General features: G+C 31.3%; 1 long non-coding RNA gene across 3 annotated transcripts; it reads right to left on the reverse strand.

Moving 5' to 3' along the window:
• Positions 1-2,976: 2,976 nt before the first annotated feature.
• LOC141598180 (uncharacterized) lies at positions 2,977-5,504 on the reverse strand. 3 transcript variants are annotated; one of them, XR_012523300.1, is made up of 5 exons: positions 5,065-5,504; positions 4,574-4,725; positions 4,054-4,121; positions 3,775-3,875; positions 2,977-3,229 (listed from the first exon to the last, which is right to left on the reverse strand). It is a non-coding gene; the product is annotated as an uncharacterized LOC141598180 (long non-coding RNA). The 3 variants fall into 3 exon arrangements; XR_012523301.1 differs by lacking the exons at positions 2,977-3,229; positions 3,775-3,875 and having other exon boundaries at positions 3,882-4,121; positions 5,065-5,164; positions 5,261-5,503; XR_012523299.1 differs by lacking the exons at positions 2,977-3,229; positions 3,775-3,875 and having other exon boundaries at positions 3,882-4,121; positions 5,065-5,503.
• Positions 5,505-5,842: the final 338 nt, after the last annotated feature.

Genomic DNA, 5,842 nt, shown 5'->3' on the forward strand with positions numbered 1-5,842 from the left:
TTTAAATCACAATTAACACTTAAATCACATCTAAGCTCAAGTAAATTATCCAAACACTCTTAGGACTCAAAAATTAGTCATCACTAAATTTTTGACAATAATTCAACTTGATTTAAGTTTTATGCTCATTTTTTTTTTGACCTTAGAATCATAACATTTATGAAATAAATCCAAATTAAATTACAATAATTTCAAAATTTGAATTTTAAATTTTTGAACATTCTGGAATAATTCCATGACACTCACAATGTCAAAAATCATGGTTAAAATTTTCGAATTAATTTTGAGAAAATATAGTTGCAATTTATTGGTTTTATCTCATAAAACATCTAAAGTATACAAAAATCAATCCAATAAATTTTATAACTTTATATCTGATTAGTGGGATATTTATTCAATCTAAAATAATTTTCTCATGCCATGCATATTGTTTTAGCAATTTATGCTAAAATAGTCACTATTTATGCCATTTTTACACTAAAAATTAATAAATCATGCTAAATGAGATCATTTAATCTCGAAATTTACATACACTCTATAAATTATTCATGTGACAACATATTAAAGTTTCATGGCCTAATTCGAAATTTAACTATTTTTAACCATTTTACCTCTTTTAATCCATTTTTATCTCATAAAAATCATAAATCATGCAATCTTAATCCAATTAATACGATATTTTACACACTACTTCTAAATTATGCATATGAGGTCATATAAAATTTTCAAGATCAGAGAATACGTTTAACCATTTTTAGTCATTTTAACCTCTATTTATGCCATTTTACACTAAAAATTCATAAATCATGAAATATTAATCACATTAATATGATATTTTACATGCAATACATAAACTATTCATGTGAGGTCATACTAAAATACCACATCCAGTAGTGAAGGTTAACTTATTTTAGTGAATAAAAGTTCATTTTACTCATAAAAATGTTCTTGAGGTCAATATGATGGATGATCCTCCAAAATCCCAAAGTAGAGATCCTCCTTAGATTGCACCCAAGACTTATCTCTTAAACTAGTATATTAACTAGTTTTCTTGCCCTTGCGTTGCACGGATATTAAAATAATGTGTGATAAATTTCACAATAAAATGGAATATAAACATATATATAGTATATCGTTCATGTCTAAGATTTTATATCTGCCGCATGGCCAACAAATAATTCTCGTTAACATAATATTGACTTAAGAATAAAAGAGTGTTTGATTAATAAATACTTTTTTTAAGGAAAATAAAACCAGTATGAAGTTTATGTTGGGAAATGTGTCCTCAACAATAGTGCGATCACATGATTTAATATCATAATTAAATCTCATATAAAGAATACGTAAGGGATGATTCAATTATATAGTCAACTGATCAACATTAATCGGTAACGATTGGCTTGCTAGAGTTTGACGTTACTGTCGTGGGACGGTGGTGGTCAGTTGATCCCTTAAGGTCACACTTAAAGGATGATGCCCTTATCTATAAAGTTAATTAATTGTATGTCGATACAAGTTGATTAATTCCTTAAAAATGAACAATTTATTTTTAATGAGAGGAAATATGTATCTTATTATAATGTGATTAAATAGGATCATATTTAGTGGATTAATATGTTAATTCACTAAATTATGTTGAGGTTTTATAAATGTTTCGAGTTAGAGGTAATTAGTTATTTACATTTACAAGAGGTTGTAAATTTAACTAACTAGCTATTATGGGATCCATTATATGTTGATATAATGATAAAATATTACTCAATAAGTTGAGTGAATATATGTTTATTAATTTGTGTCATAATTGTTGTATGATCAAATTAATATTTAATTATGTAAGATAATTAAACATAAGACTTATAAGCATTTGTGGGACAAATATTATAAGACAAAAATGGACCATAATGACTCATATGTACCGTCCATATAAGAGGATGGATGAGTTTTATAGTTTTGTCATTTAGTTGTTGGAAAGATGCTCCAACAACTTATGACACAACTTTAAAGTAGCTAAGCCTATAACCTACACAAAATAGAATATGCATGTGATTTTTGGAGAAGACCAAAATGCTCTAAATAAGAGCATTTGGCCGGTACTACCAAGGAGAGAGAGGACATTATTTTGTTCTTATTTTTACTCTCCATAAAAGATGACATGCAAAACCTCTCTCTTGTTCATAGTTTTTCCTCCAAAAACTTGAGAAGTTTGATTCAAATTGTTCAATGAGATTACTAATATTATTAGTGTAAAATATGAGTATTAGTAATCAATTTTAAGGTAAACTACTAAACAAATATCTAGCAAATATTATTTAGTGGGGATAAGGGATAATCTTGGGTGCAATCAAGAGGAGTGACTTCTATACTTGAAGTCTTTGGAGGATCATCCTAATACTCATTATAGCTCAAGAACAAGTGAAGGTAGGAGACCTTACTTGTGCCCATAAAATCGAAATTTTCAATGTAAGGAACATTCACTACTACACATGCCTTGCATTAATGACGCTTTTTCAAGCGTTTTTCGACGCTTTAAAGCGTCAAATTTTTGTTTATCGATGCTTTAAGAAAGCGTCAATTTTTTGGCCGTCACTATTTTTTGATGCTTTTTTTTGTCAGCAAATTTGACGCTTTTAAGCGTCTTCATGGACTATTGACGCTTTTAGTTGTCAATAAATTTGACGTTTTTAAGCGTCTTCAATGACCGTCGACGCTTTTTTGGGTCAACAAGTTTGACGCTTTTAAGCGTCTTCATTGACTATTGACGCTTTTATTTGTCAACAAATTTGACGCTTTTAAGCGTCTTCATTGACTATTGACGCTTTTATTTGTCAACAAATTTGACGCTTTTAAGCGTCTTAAGCGACTATTAATTCTTTTATGTGTCACTCGACGAGACAGAATTAGACGTCAACCATTTATATATTGACATTTCTTATTGTCACGGTATAATTTCGGCTATTAGATTTTTGAGAATTTGATTTCTTAATAAAATCGTAGAGATGAATTAAATAGACCTATAATTCTGCATTCAAAACACCCTTGTAGTAATAACAAATGTAGGCGTTCACTCTAAAAATTTTGTTCCAAGGGAAACATGTAAATTAAATTAGATACAATTTCACACAAAAAGATCATCTAGTAATCTACTCTATTGCTCCCATCTTTTTGCTGGATTAGAAGTTCCCCTCTTCTCATGTTTCTCTTAGCTGGTCTATTAAATACTTTTGCCAACCTGTTAAATGTAAACAAATAATAATATTAACTATCCTTAATACTTAATTGCCCCAAAAACTAAATAGCACAAGAAGTTAGTGTACTTATATAATTGATGCAAAGGTCATGATGAGAAAAAAAAATGAAGCAATACTTCACGTTTGGATTATGCAAATAATATTGACAGCTCAAGTGACCCATTTGCTATTTCTATATCTGCCAGCAAATATATAACTTTTGTTTATTGAGAATTTCTGCGAGTGCTTACCGTTATACACATGTACTTATATCGATATCAGATATTTCTGCATAGTGCTTCCGTAAAAAACATTTCTTATTCTCATCATCTACAAACATTGCATATAACTGTTTAATATAACTGTTTATCTGAACAGAATACTGAAAGTCCTCGCTTGGTTGGAGTACCATGTAATTTCATTATGCTGAAGTTAGCAAACATGTCATCTTACTAAGTTTGCATAAATTATTGGATGTTAGTTATGTGTTAGAGGCGAAATGCGATTACAAGGCATTTACCAAATATAAACAAAAAATGTAATGTACCTTTTTCCGCAATCTTGTGTTTCGTATTTTTGGATTTTCAGTCCTAGTATTTGCCTTGTTTATCATCTTCGCATCAGCTACCAATGAACTCCAAAAATGACCTACAAACAAATTAAATCAAGAAGTCATAATTATCAAGGAACTTGGATTACTGAAGCTCCAATAACAACATCGACTTCTATACCAGATATATAGCTTCATAAGAAGATTTTTAGTTTTGACTTACTTCCACTTTGTGACGGAAACAAACGAACATTAAAGGCATCAAAAGAGTCTTACTCATAGCGAATGAATAATGTTGACATTTTGTATTGGACTGGCATTCAAAAGAGCCATAAATGGGAAACCTGTGAAAAAAAGAAGTGGTAAATCCTTAAATCAATAAAGAAAAGATCTTTAAAATTACAAGTTTAAAATGAATTTGCACAGGAGCTGTGCACAGCATAAAAGCATCAATCCAAACGAAAAAACAGAGGAAATATTTTTATTTTTTTGTCATTGCTCTTGAACAATAAGCTAGTAAACTTGTACACTTTCATTTTGTTGTCATTGCTCTTGAACAAGAATCAGTCGTGCCAAGTTAACATCTTTCACGCATATAGCCTTCGATTACATCCAAGATAAGACGCGGTCATTGAACCTGCTAATTTAGTACTCTATAGTTTATAGTATAAAAAACAAAAATAAAAGTTTGCACAACCAAGATGAACTGTACATATGCAACTCAAAACTGACACCAATCCCCCTTTTGAATTCATATTTCCATACAAATATCCAATGTTAGAAGAGAAATGGTTACCAATTCTTTGATCAGTATATTTGATAGTGACATGCCTGAAAACAGCCCTTCAATCAGGTCTAGCAAAATGTGTCTTGACCTTAGTCCCAGAGACAATATTCATGCCATTCTTAAAATAATGTAGGGACTGAAGCATGGCGATCAAAGTTGACCTGGCATCGATCATAAACGGGATATATCAATAACATTGATTAAACCTGCCACTCTACCAGTCCACCCATGGTACAAGATACAATGACAGGCGACACATAAATATGTCAGTGTTTCATTTAGTGCATATGAGTGGAATTGAACATACCCGCTGCATTTTCATAAATATGCAGCACTGAGAAGCCGAAACTCGCATAATTTTTTACAGACGCAAACTATCATATAATTAAACCGTTCATAGAAGGAAGTCCAAAAGAAACATCTTATTAGGTCAATCACTGATTCACTCTTAGTACACAAATCAACAAACTAGTGACTATCTTTCAGTCAGAACACAATACCTTTTGTATCCTGACGATAAAAAAATTCAACATGAGTTCTAAGTCGAGAACTTCATTTTAACCAAAAATTATTGTTCAGTCACTACTCCATATTTGCTATCTGTAAATGACAAAGTTAAGTCCCAGTTTCATAGATTAATTGAAAGGGAAAAAAAAGGAAACATGGGCGAGAAATTGAGAATGACTGACAGCTTACTTGTATAGGAGACGCAACCCAATATCCCCTTTACTACCACCTTGCTTCTTGGGCAAAAGCGTCTGGTGTGAATGTTTGGCAATATACCCCCGTTGGCCCAACAGCTTGCTCAGCTCCTCATCATTTCGTACAGCCAGTTGTATGTGTCGTGGCATTATTTTGTTCTTCTTCTTGTTCCTCGTTGCGTTACCAGCCAACTCCAACACCTACCAACACATACCTTTGGTGATTCAATTCCATATATGTTTAACTTGAATTATTCAATATAAACTTGATTTAAGAAAATCATTGCTTGCAGATCCTGCCAGTTTAATGTATCACCGTGGACTCGTCAGAACAAGTGCTTAATCGAAGGGGTGATGCCAACCCCAGATATTGTTGTGAGGAAGTGTCAGGAAGAAGTTAGAATGCGAGTTTGATGTATTAGACCTCAATCAAAAATTCGAAATGTTAACAATTGGATGAGTAGTCTATTTTTAGTTTAATGGTGAATGCAAGCTAAGAGGACTTAGCAAAAGTGTACTGATATTTTTGAACTTAATGAGAACTTACACTTTTCCAAAAAAAAAAAAAAAAAATTGT

This window comes from Silene latifolia, chromosome 9 (genome assembly GCF_048544455.1).
Source record: "Silene latifolia isolate original U9 population chromosome 9, ASM4854445v1, whole genome shotgun sequence".
NCBI lineage: Eukaryota > Viridiplantae > Streptophyta > Magnoliopsida > Caryophyllales > Caryophyllaceae > Silene > Silene latifolia.